At 38.8% G+C, this 15,647-nt stretch overlaps 1 long non-coding RNA gene across 1 annotated transcript; it reads left to right on the forward strand.

Annotated features, from left to right (window-relative positions):
• Positions 1-11,402: 11,402 nt before the first annotated feature.
• LOC105077772 (uncharacterized) lies at positions 11,403-12,300 on the forward strand. The gene is made up of 4 exons (XR_006728736.2): positions 11,403-11,473; positions 11,684-11,750; positions 11,855-11,916; positions 12,260-12,300. It is a non-coding gene; the product is annotated as an uncharacterized LOC105077772 (long non-coding RNA).
• Positions 12,301-15,647: the final 3,347 nt, after the last annotated feature.

Raw genomic sequence — 15,647 nt, forward strand, 5'->3', positions numbered from 1 at the left:
AATTTGCAGGTCTTCAGGTAGAATAAGATGTGTACCAAACCATTTTTCACAATATGTCTTTCAGATTCATGTCATGATATCATGGTGAGCTTATCAATGATAATTAACATGGAGTATTGTTGTTACCAAGGTAAATGATGATGTGGTCCTAAACCACAGCACGGGCCATCCGATCTTATATAGTTAGGTAAGAGGTGATATATCCCTAACATTTCTTGTTACCTTGATTTTTACAAATATTCAACTAATATATGATAGATTCCTAACCAAGTCTTAAAACCATTGGTTTTCATATCTTGTATTTTAGAAAAAAATTTATACTTAACTCTGTGTGTGTTGAGGGATTGTATGTATCCAGGTAATTATCATGGTGTCCCCCACTCACCCTCAAGTAGTAATCATAGGATTTTTATGTGGTCTTGTAAGAAATTATGTTACTTGATAATGGTGTTGACCTTGAACACATAGGACATGTACTGAACATTTTCCATGGTGTGCTTTCCAGGTGAGCATATAAATGGTAGTTAACAAGGTGCCCAGCGGGAGGTAAGTGATGATTTGGGCCTGAACCACAGCACAGTTCATGTGATGTTCATATATTTAGGTAAGTGATGACAATGTACTTAACATTCATGTTAGAATGATTTCAGGTAAGAAATGATAGAGTTCTTACCATTTCTAGTAACCATGAGTTTATACTTTCATATTTTAGTGAAAATTTGTGTTTAGTCCTATGAGTACTGAGGAGTCGGTCATATGCAGGTAGTTGCTATGAAGTGTCCCAGCAGTAGTAACCGTGGGCTTTTTGCAGGTATCCAGGCAAGTAACATTGGTCTCTCCTGACAATAGCGTTGACCTTGCCTGGATGCAGGAATGCAGGTAGAGTTGATGTGTTCCATCGTGATGGAGGCAAGCAAGGTTGGTGGCAGGTGTCCTGGTAGAACAAGTTGTGTCCTACACACATGTGTTGCATGTATTTCTTCAGGTTCCGGTTGGAACAGGGTGAACCTAACAATGGTCACTAACATGACACCTAACACCTGAGTGCTAAAGGGGGTCTTACCACAGTGCAGACCACGTGAACTTCAGTGTCTAGACAAGTGAGGGCGGTGTCCCTCACATTTGTGTTAATGTCTTTTTTTTGGTTTTGGTTTTTCTTACAGGTATCACGTGAAGATCTTTGCTTGTTGCGTAAGTATGAGATGATGTGATATTAACTGATTAAAGACACTCTTGTATTCAGGTCGTACATAATTCATGATTTCAGTCTCTTCCATTTACTTTGTTCTTGGCATGTAATCAGTGAGGAATTTAATGTGTCCCTAATAATACTAGGAGGAATGGGATCTTTTATATTCTTTATAGATAATGTGTATTTAACATAGTAGTGAGAGATGGACTTGCAGATGGGACCTTGCGGGTGTTAAGGTAAGTGGTGACGTGGGCGTCAGCCAGAGCCACAGCCCAGGCCATCTGGTCTCCGGATGTCTGAGTAAGTGATGCTGTGTCCTAACACGTCTTGTGACCATGATTTTTTTCAGGTATCAAGGGAAGAAGTACCAGTCCTTGACAATCTAGAATAGTCTTTCACTTTTTACATTTCAGAAAGAGTTTCACATTCTTAATTGTTGAGGGACGAGATGTGTGCAGATACTTTTCATGGTTGTCCAAGCAGAGTACTGTCCACAGGGTTCTTACATGTGTCCAGTTAAGAAACTAGGGTTTTTCCAACCTTGGTGTTGATCCTTGGGTGCCTGCAAGTGTCCAGGTAGAGTTGACGTGTTCTCCTAATGATGATGTGATCAAGGTGTCCTGGTGGAAAGGACACATTTCACGTCTTTTCCAGGTTCCTGTCCAGACATGACTCTGCATGTGGCATGGATGCTAACGGGGGACACTGTGGGGCTGCAGGTATGCGGTGATGGGGGCCTCACCCATGGCACAGGCCACCTGAGCTGTGCGTACACAGGTAAGTGATGACGGTGACCCCAAGACTTGTTCCCGTGACTTCATTGCAGGTGTTTGGGATAATGGCAGGTTCCTGACCCTTCTCGAAACCATTAGCCTTCAGTTTTCATTTTTTAGAGAAAAATCTTTAGGTGTTTGAATCACGAAAGATTACACAGATCAAGGATTTATCATGATATCTCAACCACAGTACTGACCATGGGAATTTGGCAGGTGTCCTGTAAAGACATCTTATTACTTGACAGGGGTCTCGACCTTGGAGTCCTGCAAGTATTTGGGTAGAATTGATGTCATAATGATGGAAATGACCCCAGGTGGGTTGCAGGTGTCCTGGTAGAGCAAGTTGTGTTCTTTTACACGTATATCGTAATGTGTTTTCCAGGTTTCTGTCAAGACGTGAACCTTACAGTGGTCATTCTCTGAGGACATTTCTGTCGTCCACAGCGCATCGTGCCCTCTGATTTTCTCATTTCTAGGTAAGTGTTAGCGATTGACTCAGCTTATTTACCACGTGGTTTGTTTGTTTGGTTGATTGTTAGGTAATCAGGTAAGGAATTGGTAGTATTTTATGAACTGTAGCAGTCACAAAGTGGTCCTGCCACCGTTTGCTATTTTAGAGATTTATGTTCAGTCCTGGGAGGGTTGAGCCCATTGTGGATACCCAGGTGATGATGAGGCGGCTTTGTGACCCAGGAGTAACCACAGTGTTTTGCAGGTGAGCTGGGAAGGGATGGTGGGGTGCCGCACTTTGGCGCAGACCTTGGGGCACTGCAGGAATCCAGGGAGAACTGACGGGGCCTGCAGCTATGGCAGCGCACAAGGTTACTGGTTACCATTGTCCTAGTGGAAAAGGTGTGTCCATAGACATGTTTGTCACAGGGGTTTTTTTCCATTCTTGTCTAGAGGCCATGGTGCATCTCAAAATGATCATTAATAGGACTTCGCTTGTGTCCAGGTGAGTGACTATGTGGGCCTTTAGCTCCCTGCAGACAGTCTCATCTTCACATACGTAGGTAACTGTGGATGGTGTTCCTAACTATTCTGTACCAGAGGGTTTCTCGGAATTCAGTAAAGAAATGGCAATATCTCAACCAGTGCTAGTAAGTATTTGCCTTTTTCTGTTGTTTGTTTTTAAGAATTTTGAGACAATGTGTGTTTCCACTTAGTAGTGATAGAGGTTTCGGCAGGACTAGGTAACTTACTGTACTGTTGCCCAGCAGAGTGTCGACCCCGGGATCTCTACAGGTTCTCATAGAAGAGATGATCGTGTGCCTAACCAGGGTGTTGACCTTCAAGTTCTTCCAAGATCCAGGTCGTGTTTATGCTTCCCCTAACGATGGAAGAGACCAGGATTATTTGTCAAGGTACTCTATTGCAAGGAAACCAGTATGTCCTCTAACACAGTTGTGGAAAGTGTTTGTCAAGGTTCTAGCAGTCATCGTGACGTCACAGTGAACCAAGTACTAGTTGCCTGTGGGAGCTTGCTAGTCACCAGGTATGTGATAACGTGGGTCTGACCCCATTATAGATCATTACATTTTCAGATATTGAGGCAACTGAGAACGGTGTCTCTAACACAGTGTCCCATGCTTTTTTGTAGGTTTCCCATTAAGTTCTTTTGCTGGCATACAGGTATGAGATGGCGTGACATTAATTGATGAGATACCTTCTTATTATCAGATAGGTAGGTAATTTAATGATATTTTGAAGATGCTTAAATTGACCTTATTTGGGCATGTAGCACTTCAGAAATTAATTTGTCCCTAATAATGGTAGTAGACATGAGAAATAACAGTATTCTTGTTGAGAGATTTTTGGTTTTTACACTGTTTTGAGAGTATCCAGGTAATTTCTTCTAGTTTCCCTGCCTACAATATCGACCATGGGATTTTGGCAGCTATCACTTCAAAAGAGGAAGGTTCTCTTCTTAGAGTCTTGTCCTCGGATTTCTGAAGTTACCTGGATCATGTTTATGCATCCCTGGGTGATATGACTGAACAAGGGAATTTGCAGGTGCACAGGTAGAATGAGATGGTACTGAAGACATTTGGCACGATGTGTTTTTCAGGTTCATGTCAAGATATCTAGGTGAACCTACCAGTGGTAGTTAACGTGTGACATCGCTGGTATCGAGGTAAGTGAAGGCCTGGGCCCGCACCACAGCACAGGCCATGTGATCTTCATCCATCTAGGTAAGTGATGCTATGTTCTCACCCTTACTTTACCATGATTTTTTTTCATGGGGCTGTTCCAGTAAGAAATGACTGAGTTTTACCAATTCTAGAAAGTATGAGTTGTCACTTTCTATATTAGAAAAAGGTGGTGTTGTAAAGTCTGTGAGTGTTGAAGGATTAGACCTGCCTAGGTATTTATCGTGGTGCCCCCACCCCAGTGCTAGCCATCAGACTTATGCAGATGTCCTCTGAAGTGATGATGATTTTATCTGACATCAGTATTGATCTTTGATTACTGCAAATATCCGGGTGGAGTTGCTATGTTCCATCATGATTAAGTGTCCCAGTTATTTGCAGTTATCTTGGTGGAAGAAGTTGTCCTTTAACACAGCGTTCATAATGTCTTTTTCAGGTTTCTCTCCAGACATCGCTCGGAACCTAGCATTGATTTTATACGCAGACACAGTTTGTATCAAGTAACTGATGACATGGGCCTCAGTCACAGCCCATGCCGCCTCCCTCTAGACAGCCAGGTAAATAATGGTTGTGTCTGTAAGAGTTGTTGATTTCTTTGTCAGTATTAAGGCAGTTAATAAGTTCTTACTACTTCTAAAAGTAAGTCGTTTACAGCTTTTAACATTTAGAAGATTTTTTTTATTCCTGTGAGTGTTGAGTGATTGCTATATCCAGATAATTATCATTATGTCCTCAACTACCGCAGTAAGAATGGAAAATTGAAAGTGTCACGTAAAGAAATGTTGTCTCATCTTGCAGTGGTTTAGACCTTGGAGTTCTACAAATATTCAGTTAGGATTAATATTCTTACAGTGATGCAGTCTCCAAGGTTTTTTTAGGTGTCCTGATAGAATAATTGAATCCCTTTTCCCGTATATTAGAATGTGTTTTTCAGGTTCCTGTTTGGAGATCTTGGTGGACCACCTGACAGTGGTCATTAAGGCAGACATTTCTGGTATCCTGGGACATGATGGAGGTACCCCCTCACTCCGTGAGACCTGCTTATCTTTATTTATATAGTTAACTGAAGTTGATGGCTTGAACTTCTTATACTGTGTGGGTTTTTCATGTATTCAGGTAGTGTTGGGAATAGTTTGTTGTTTTTTTTTTAACCAATTTTAGCAAACATACTTTCTCACTTTTTATATTGTAGAGGAAATTTATATTTAACCACATGTGTGTTTATCAATCCATGGGTATTCATGTAATAAAGATGGATTGTCCATGGGATTTTTGCAGGTAAGCAACCAAAACGTGATGGTGTCTGACAATGGCATAGACCTTGTAGTAGTGAAAGATTCCAGATAGACGTGGTGGGTCTTGCAGTGATTCAAATGGACAAGGTTATTTGCAGTGTCCTGGTAGAAACCGTATTCTGTAGACACATTTGTTATGATTTGTTTTTCAGGTTTCTGACAAGGAAGCATGGCAAACCTCAGAATGATCAATAACAGGTCTTTGCTTTCATCACATAAGTGATGATGTCGGTCTTTAGGACCTTACAAATAATTTGCCCTTCTGATATGCAGGTAAGTGTGGATGGTTTTCCAAACATTTCTGTTACTGTGTTTTGGGTTTGTTTTTTTTTTTTAACAGGAATTCAGTTAAGGAATGATATTGTCCCAGTCAATGCTAGCAATCAATTTAAAGTTTAGATATAATGTGTGTTTAACCTTAGCAGTGATGAAGGGGGTGGCAGGTATCCAGGTAAGTTATCCTGCTGTTCCTCACTGCCATGTTGACCATGAGATGTTTACAGGTACTCAGACAAGAGATGATGGTTTCTTTAACAATGGTGTTGATCTTTGAAGTTCTTCCAAGGTCCACATAGTGTTGATGGGTCCCCTAATGGTGGAAATAGCAGAATTAATTACAGATATTCTTTTTGTTTCTTTAGGTAAAACAAGTTTTTCTTTAAACAACCTTGTCGAATGTTTTTTCAGAATAAAGTAGTGATGACATTACTATGAACCTAGGAATGGTCATTAACGGGACCCTACTGGTAAACCAGGTAAGTGATACAGGGGAGCCTGCACCACAGTATAAGCAATCTGGTCTTCAGATGTCTAGGCAAGTAAGGATGATGTCCTAAACCCGAAACACAGTGTTACCCTCTTTTTCCTGCAGATATCCTGTTGAAGTGCTTGCCACTGTAAAGGTATGAGATGTTACATTAATTCATTAGATCTTCATATTTTCAAATACATATGTAATTATTGATATTTTGAAGACTCTTTATATCTTAACTTATAGTTAACTATATTAACTGTATTTTTGGCTTGTACGCCATAACGATGTTAATCTGTCCCTAATACTAGTAAGCTTGATATTTTACTATATTCATGTTCTGAAATACCATTTTATACACTCCTGCTCATAAGAGGATATGCAGATATCCAGGTAATTTATCATATTATTCATCACCACAATATTGACCATGGCATTTTGAGATGTCTCTTCAAGAGAAGAAGGTATATCTTACTAGGGTTTAGTCTTAGACTTCTACAAGTTTACAGATAATGGTGATGAGCCTCAAAATTTGCAGTTGACCAAGGGAATGTGCAGGTGTACACTAGAATATGTACATCCAACACATTCTCTCTGAATATGTTTTCAGGTTCATGTTAGGACATTGTGGTGAGCCTATCAGTACTTAACGTGGGACATTGCTGGTGTCTAGGTAAGTGATGATATGGGCCTGAACCACATCGCTCACCATCTGTTCTTCATGTATGTAGGTAAGTGATGATGGTGTTCCTAATATTTCTTGTTAGCATGATTTTGTTGCAGGTATTCAGGTAAGAAATGATAAGAGTCCTTACTAATTCTAGTAACCATAAGTTCACATTTTTTATACTTTAGAGATGACTGATATTTAACCCTATGAGTATTGTAGGTTGATCATAGTCTGGTAAGTGTCATGGAGTTCCCACCACTGTAGTAACCATAGGATTTTTGCAGGTGTCTGGTTAAGATATAAAGGTCTCTTCTGACAATGATGTTGACCTGAATTAATGCAAGTACCCAGGTAGAGTTGATGGGTTCCATAATAAAGTAGATAAACAAGGCTAGTTGCAGGTGTCCTGGTAGAAAAAGTTGTATCTTTAAACACATTTGTTGAATGTGTTTTTTCAGATTCCTGTCAAGAAAACATGGTGAACCTCATAATGGTTGTAAACAGATCCTTGCTTTCAACCAGGTAACTGATAAAGAGGGTCCTCCCACAATGAAGACCCATTGATCTTCAATATGAAGGTGAGTAAGGATGGGGTCCCAAACACTCGTGTTATTATATTTGTTTGAAGATATCCTTTTAAGGTCTTTACTAGTATACAGGTATAAAATGATAGGACATTAACTCATTAAAAATATTCTCATTTTTAGGTATCTAAGTAGTTATTATTTAAGACTCTTATATTTACCTTGTTTTTGGCATGTGTGCAGTTGAGAAATTGATTTGACCCTAATTATATTAGTATGATGAGTTTTTTTCTATTCTTATTAGAGATCATATGTATTTAATACTTGTAGTGATGGACAGTTATGCAGGTATCCAGGTAATTTATCATACTGTCATCACTGAGTTACTGACCATGGGAATTGTTTCAGGTATCCTTTCAAGAAAAGAAGGTGTCTTTTCCCAGGAATTGACCTTGAACTCTTACAACTAGCCAGGCAGTGTGGATGGGTACCAAAATGGTACAAGTGACCAAGGAAACTTAGAGCTGTAGAGGTAGAATGATTTATGTACCAAAAACATTTTCCACAATGTGTTTTCAGATTCATGTCAAGACATCATGGTGAGCCTATTAATGGTAGTTAATGTGGGCATGGCTGATACGGAAAGAAGTGATGACATGGACCTAAACAGCAGTACATTCTATCTGACCGTCGTATATCCATGTAAGTGAGGATGTGTCCTCCTACTTTTTGTTACCATGATTTTTTCAAGGTATTGAGATAAGAAATGATAGTCTTTACCAATTCTACATATCATGACTTTTCACTTATTCTAATTCTGGAAATGTTCAATTACCCTGTGAATGCTAAGGTATTACGTGAACACAGATATTTATTATGGTATTCTCCAGCACAGTACTAGTGATAGAATTTTTATAGGTATCCCATCAAAGAAGGATGGTTTTATCTGGCATTAGTGTTGACCTTGGATTACTACAAGTATCCAGGTACGCAGATGTGTCTTCTAATGATGAAGTGACCAACATTATTGGCAGTAGTCCTAGTAGAAGAAGCTGTGTCCTTTAATAGATGCTTCATATTATCTTTCCAGGATGCTGTCAAGAGGTCAAGATTAACCTAACGATGCTTATTAATGGAGAACATTGCTTGTATATAGGTAAGTGATGATAGGGGCTGAAACCACAGAACAGGTCATTGGATCTTAAAATACTAGGTAAGTGAGGACTTGCAGAAATCCATATAATTCTCATAAAACTGCGAGTCACAGTAGTGACCAAGGTTTTATGCAAGTTTAAATTGAGGAGATAATGATGTCTGTAGCAGTAGACCTTGGAGTATAGCAAGACTCCAGGTAGATTCAATGAATCCTGCAGTGTGGTAGTGACAAGGTTATTTTCGGGGTCCAGGTAATAAAGTTGTATCCATAGACACATTTGTCACGATGTGTTTTCCGGGTTCCTCTCTACAGATCATGGTGAACCTCATGATGATTCTGGAAGGGCCATGATTTATATCCAGGTAAGTGATGATGTGGGCCATTTACATGTGACAGGCCATTGGCTCTTCAGCTATCTGGGTAAGTGTGAAAAGTGTTCCTAACTATTGAGTCGCCATGATTTTTTTGCAGGTATTCAGGTAAGAAATGATAGAGTCTTTAACTATTCTAGAGACCGTGATCTTCACTTTTTATATTTTAGAGAAAATTTATATTTAACACTAGGAATGCTCAGGGGTTGCAGGCATACAGCTAGTAAGCAGGTGTGTGATAAAGTGGGTTTGACCTCAATACAGATCATTTGACCTGAAACATCTTGGTGCATTTAGGATAGTGTCTCTTCACACAGTGTTACCATGTTTTTTGCAGGTATCCTGTTAAGGTCTTTGCTGGTGTACAGGTATGAGATGATTGACAGTCACTCAGACATTCTCAATATCAGTATTGACAAAGTTAATGTTTTTGAGACTCATAGTTATTCATATTTGTGTCATTACAAAATTAATTTGTCTCTAATACTACTAATAAAGAATACTAATAAGATTTTTGTATTCATCTTTTGAGATAACATGTACTTAACTACTAATAAAAGGTGGATATGCAGGTATTCGTGTATTTATAATATTGACCATCACAGCATTATTGACTCAGGGATTATTGCAGGGAGGCCCTCAGAGAGGAAGTCGTCTGTTCCCAGAGTTTGACTTCAGTGTCTGCAAGCAAGTATCCAGGTAGTGTTGATGGGTCCCAAAATGATACTCGAAGTGACCGAGGGAATTTGGGGGTGTATAGATAGGTACAAATACATTTCCTACAATGTTTTTTTCAGGGTTGGGCAAACACATGATGGTCAGCCCATCAGTGGTAGTGAAAGTTGGATGTGGTTGGCCTGGAGGTAAGTGATGATGTGTGCCTGAACCACAGCGTAGACGATCGACATTCCTATCTAGGTAAGTGATGGTGTGTCCACACGCTTCTCATTATCAGGACTTTTTTCCAGGTTGTCAGGTAAGAAATTACAGAGACCTTAAAAATCTAGCAACCAAGTTATCCTATAGTTTCATTATTTTTAAAGAAATTTTTCATTGAAGTATAGGTGATTTTCAGTATTGTGTTTCAGATGTACAGCAAAGTGATTCAGTTATACCTATATATACTTTGTATTCCTTCTTTGACTTTTTTCCATTATAGTTTATTAGACAGTATTGAATATAGCTCCCTGTGCTGTACAGTAAACCCTTGTTGTTTATCTTCCTGTAGTCTTATATTTTAGAAAAATTGACCTTTAAGTGAAAGATTGTTAAATGACTTGCAGAAATCCATACAATTCTCATAGAGGTGTGAGTCACAGTGGTCACCAAGGTTTTATGTGGAGTACATTCAGGAGATAATGATGTCTCTAACAGTGGGACCTTGGAGTATAGCAAGACTGCAGGTAGATTTGATGAATCCTGCAGTGTGGTCATGACAAGGTTATTTTCAAGATCCATGTAATAAAGTTATGTCCATGGACCCATTAGTCACAATGTGTTTTCCAGGTTCCTCTCTACAGATCATGGTGAACCTCATGATGATCATGAACAGGACATGGCTTGTATCTAGGTAAGTGATGATGTGGCCCGTTCGCATGTGACAGGCCTTCGAATCTTCAGCTATCTAGGGAGTGTGGATAGTGTTCCTAACTGTTGAGTCTCCATGATTTTTTGCAGGTATTTAGGTAAGAAATGATAGTGTCTTTAACTAGTCTAGAGACCATGAATCTTCACTTTTTATATTTTAGAGAAAATTTATATTTAACACTGGTAATGCTCTGGGGTTGCTGGCATACAGGTATTTATTATGGTTTTCCCCACCACAGGACTACCCATAGGATTTTTACTGGTATCCAGTCAAGAAACTGTGGTTTTGCAACATTGGTGTTGACCTTGGATGGCTGCAAGGATCCAGGTAGAGTTGATGTGTCTCCTAATGATGAAGTGACCAAGGTCATTTGCAGGTGTCCTGGTAGAGAAAGTTGTGTCCTTTAATATATTTTCATAACATCTCTTTCAGGTTTCCTTCCAGAGATCACAGTGAACCTACCATTGATCAGTAAGAGGGACATGGCTGGTGCGCAGGTAAGTGACGATGTGGGTGGAAACCACAGCACAGGCCTCTCATCTCCAGATGACCACGTATGTGATGCTGTGTCCTCACGCTTGTTACCATGATTTCCTTGCAGGTTTCAGGTAGGAAATGATGGATCCCTTACCCCTTCTAGAAACCAGGAGTTTTCCCTTATTATATATTAGAGAAAATTTTTGTTTGTGAGTGTTGACTGATTTCACATAACCAAGTAATTAGCATGATGTTCCCAGCCATGGTGGTGACTGTGGAAATTTTGCACATGTCCCATTAAGAAATGTCAGCTCACCTGAGAATATTCCTGACTTGGACACTGCCAGTATTCAGTTAGAATTGATGTGCTCATCATGTTGAAAGCAATGAATGTTACTTATAAGTGTCCTGGTAGAATAAGTTGCATCCTTTTGCATATATCACAATGTATGTTTCAGGTTCCTGTCAAGAGACTATGGGGAACTTGACAGTGGTTGTGATCAGACACGTTTCTGGTCTCCAGGTAAGTGATGATGTGTTCCTCTTTTACCGTAGCATTTTGGGTGAGGTTTTCTGGTAAGAAATGATAGTGTTCCACCAATTCTAGAAACCATGTTATCCTCCTGTTTTAAAATTTAAAAAAAATTTGTGTCACTGTCGAGCATCATGCAGATATCCACGTAATTCTCAAAGAGCTGTGAGTCCCAGTAGTAAGCGTGGTTTTCCATTGCAGGCGAGCGTTTAGGAGATCATAGTGTGTTTAACAATGGCCTAGACCTTGGAGTACTGCAAGATTCCAGGTATATTTGATGAGTCCTTCAGTGATGTTAGTGATGGGGTTATCTTCAGGGTCCAGGTAGTAAAAGTGTGTCCATAAACAAATTTGTCACTATGTGTCTTCCAGGTTCCTGCCCGGAGGTCATGGTGAACCTCGTAATGATGTTAAAGGACATGGCTTGCATCCAGGTAAGTGATGATGTGGGCCTTTTACACTCAACAGATGACCTGATCTTTGGCTATTTAGGTAAGTGTGGATAGCATTCCTACCTGTTGTGTTGCCATGCTTTTTTACAGATATTCAAGTAAGAAATGATGTTGTCCCAACCAGTGCTAGTAAACATTAGCCCTTATGATTTTAGAGTTTAAATACAGTGTTGTGTTTTTCCTTAGTCGTGAGGGAGGGATATGTAGGTATCTGGGTAAGTTATCATTTTGTTCCTCTTTTTTTCTTTACCATGGCTTTTTGCAGTTGTATTGTCAAATACAGGATTATGTCTCTAACTAGGGTGTCATCCTTGAACTTTTGCAGGTTTCGAGGTAGATTTGATGGAATTTTGCCAGGTGTTCAGGTAATCCATGTATTCCAAATTCATTATTTACCATAGTCTTTATAATAGTCAATCAAGAGGTGATGGTGGGCCTTAAGCACATCATCTCTTAACTGGACACCAACAAAATGCATAGTTAAATATTATTATTAGTAGAGTCATCATCTCTTTTCTTTATCTTAATTATCTAAGTTTTTATTTTTTTATTTTTTTTAACATTTTTTATTGAGTTATAGTCATTTTACAATGTTGTGTCAAATTCCAGTATAGAGCACAATTTTTCAGTTATACATGAACATACATATATTCGTTGTCACATTTTTTTTTGCTGTCACCTACCACAAGATCTTGTATATATTTCCCTGTGCTATACAGTATAATTTTGTTTATCTATTCTGCATATGTCTGTCAGTATCTACAAATTTCAGACTCCCACTCTGTCCTTTCCCACCTCGCTCCCCCTTGGCAGCCACAAGTTTGTATTCTATGTCTATGAGTCTGTTTCTGTTTTGTATTTATGTTTTTGTTTTGTTTTGTTTTGTTTTTAAGATTCCACATATGAGCGATCTCATATGGTATTTTTCTTTCTCTTTCTGGCTTACTTCACTTAGAATGACATTCTCCAGGGACATCCATGTTGCTGCAAATGGCATTATGTTGTCATTTTTTATGACTGAATAGTATTCCGTTGTATAAATATACCACATCTTCTTTATCCAGTCATCTGTTGATGGACATTTAGGCTGTTTCTGTGTCTTAGCTATTGTAAATAGTGCTCCTATGAACACTGGGGTGCAGGTGTCATCCTGAAGAAGAGTTCCTTCTGGATGTATGCCCAGGAGCAGGATTCCTGGGTCATATGGTAAGCCTATTGCTAGTCTTTTGAGGACTCTCCATACTGTTTTCCACAGTGACTGCACCAAACTGCATTCCCATCAGCAGTGTAGGAGGGTTCCCTTTTCTCCACAGCCTCTTCAGCATTTGTCATTTGTGGACTTTTGAATGATGGCCATTCTGACTGGTGTGAGGTGATACCTCATCATAGTTTTGATTTGCATTTCTCTGATAGTGATATTGAGCATTTTTTAATGTGCTTATTGATCATTTGTATGTCTTCCTTGGAGAATTGCTTGTTTAGGTCTTCTGCCCATTTTTGGATTAGGTTGTTTGTTTTATTCTTATTAAGTCATATGAGCTGCTTATATATTCTGGAGATCAAGCCTTTGTCAGTTTCATTGTTTGCAAAAATTTTCTCCCATTCCATAGGTTGTCTTTTTGTTTTACGTATGGTTTCCTTTGCTGTGCAGAAGCTTGTAAGTTTGATTAGGTCTCATCTGTTTATTCTTGCTTTTATTTCTATTGCTTGGGTAGACTGCCCTAAGAGAACATTTTTGAGATGTATGTGAGATAATGTTTTGCCTATGTTTTCTTCTAGGAGGTTTATTGTATCTTGTCTTATGTTTAAGTCTTTGATCCATTCTGAGTTTATTTTGTGTATTATCTCAGTTTTTAAGTGTGTTTATTACAGTATAGTTGATTTACAATGTTGTATTAGTTTCAGGTGTACAGCAAAGTGATTCAGTTATGCATATACATATATATTCTTTTTCACCTTTTCTATTATAGGTTATTACAAGGTATTGAATATAGTTCCCTGTGCTATATAGTAGGTCCTTGCTGTTTATCTGTTTTATGTATAATAGTGTGTATATGTTACCCAAATTCCTAATTTATCCCTCCCCCCACCACTTTCCCCTTTGGTAACTGTAGTTTGTTTTCTATGTCTATGAGTCTATTTCTGTTTTGTAAATAAGTTCATTTGTACCTTTGTTTTCAGATTCCACATGTAAGTAATATTATATTTGTCTTTCTCCATCTGACTTCACTGAATGATCATCTCTAAGTCCATCCATGTTGTGAGTCATCGTCTCTTGATTGGTATTTTTGCAGATGTCTACTCAAAAGGTGATGATATCTCTATCTAAGTGCTTGACCCTGCTTTTTGCAAGTATCTGGGTAGATTTTATGGTTCCCTTTAAGTCTGTAGTGCTTATAGGATTTTCAGGTGTCCAGATTGTAGATTTGTTCTTAAACACTGTTGTCTCTTTGGTTGTTGTAGATTCCAATTAAGAGGTTGTTGAGAACCTCCATATGGTATTGAAGGCCAAATTTTGCTTGTCTCCAAGTACAAGGTGATGCTTGTACCAAAGTTAGAGGTCATGAAATTTTGCAGACATCCAGGCAGGCAAGGATTGTGTCCTTAAGCCAGCATAGTGACCATGTTTATTTGCAAGTATTCTTCAAGTTGTGTTGACTAACTACCACAGTGATCAGGGGATTTTGCAGATATCCTGTCACACTACGAATGTGTCTGTAACTGTGTTTTCCTCAAATTTGCCGGCAAAAGTTAATGGTGTTCCTAATCAAGATAATGACCTTGAAATTTTACAGATATCCAGGCAAGATATGACATGTCCCTACTGTGATATTTTCTCTTTTTTTTTTTTTTTTTTTGAGGTTGGAGGGCAGATAATTAGTTTTCTTTTGTTTTTTTTAAAATTAAAAAAAAAATTTTAATGGAGGTACTGGGGATTGAACATAGGACTTCACGCATGCTGAGCACGCACTCTACCACTGAGCTATCTCCTCCCCACCCACTGTGATCTTGATCCTCAGCCTTACCTGAATACCTTTCAGATTAATGATGGTATTTGTCTAATTACATTAATGACCAAAGGTTTTTGCTGATATGCAGGCAGAAGATGGCTGTGTCTGTATCTGCAGCACTGCCCTTTGACTTTTGCTTGTATCCAGGTAAGTTGTTCTGTCCCTTACCAGGCTAGTGATGGCCTTGGGATATTTTATTTGTCCAGGTAAAGAGTGATGTGTCCTTAGCCATGTTAGTGACCCTGGGATTTTACAGATATCCAGGTAAGAAATCATTTGTCCACAGCTATATTATTTATCCTCACATTTTTAGGTATTCTGGGAAGAGATGGTGGTGTTTGTAACAACACTAATGGCCACAGGATTTTGCAGATACCCAGTCGAGAGATAATGGCATCTCCATCAACACTGGTGTCCATGGGAATGAAAGAAAAATGGAATACTTTTTTTGTATTAGCTATATATCTTGTTAATAGAATTTTTAACATTCAATGACTATTAAATAGTATTCACAATCACATTTTCTTATATCCATTTCTCTTTTTTTTTTAAAGCAAATGGAGTTTTTTTGTTTGTTTTTTGGGGGGAATGTAGGAACCAGGGAATAATTAGGTTTATTTATTTGTTTATTTAATGGAGGTAGTGGGGATTGCACCCAGAACCTTGTACATGCTGGGCATGCGCTATGCCACTGAGCTATAC

This window comes from Camelus bactrianus, chromosome X (assembly GCF_048773025.1).
Source record: "Camelus bactrianus isolate YW-2024 breed Bactrian camel chromosome X, ASM4877302v1, whole genome shotgun sequence".
NCBI classification, from domain to species: domain Eukaryota; kingdom Metazoa; phylum Chordata; class Mammalia; order Artiodactyla; family Camelidae; genus Camelus; species Camelus bactrianus.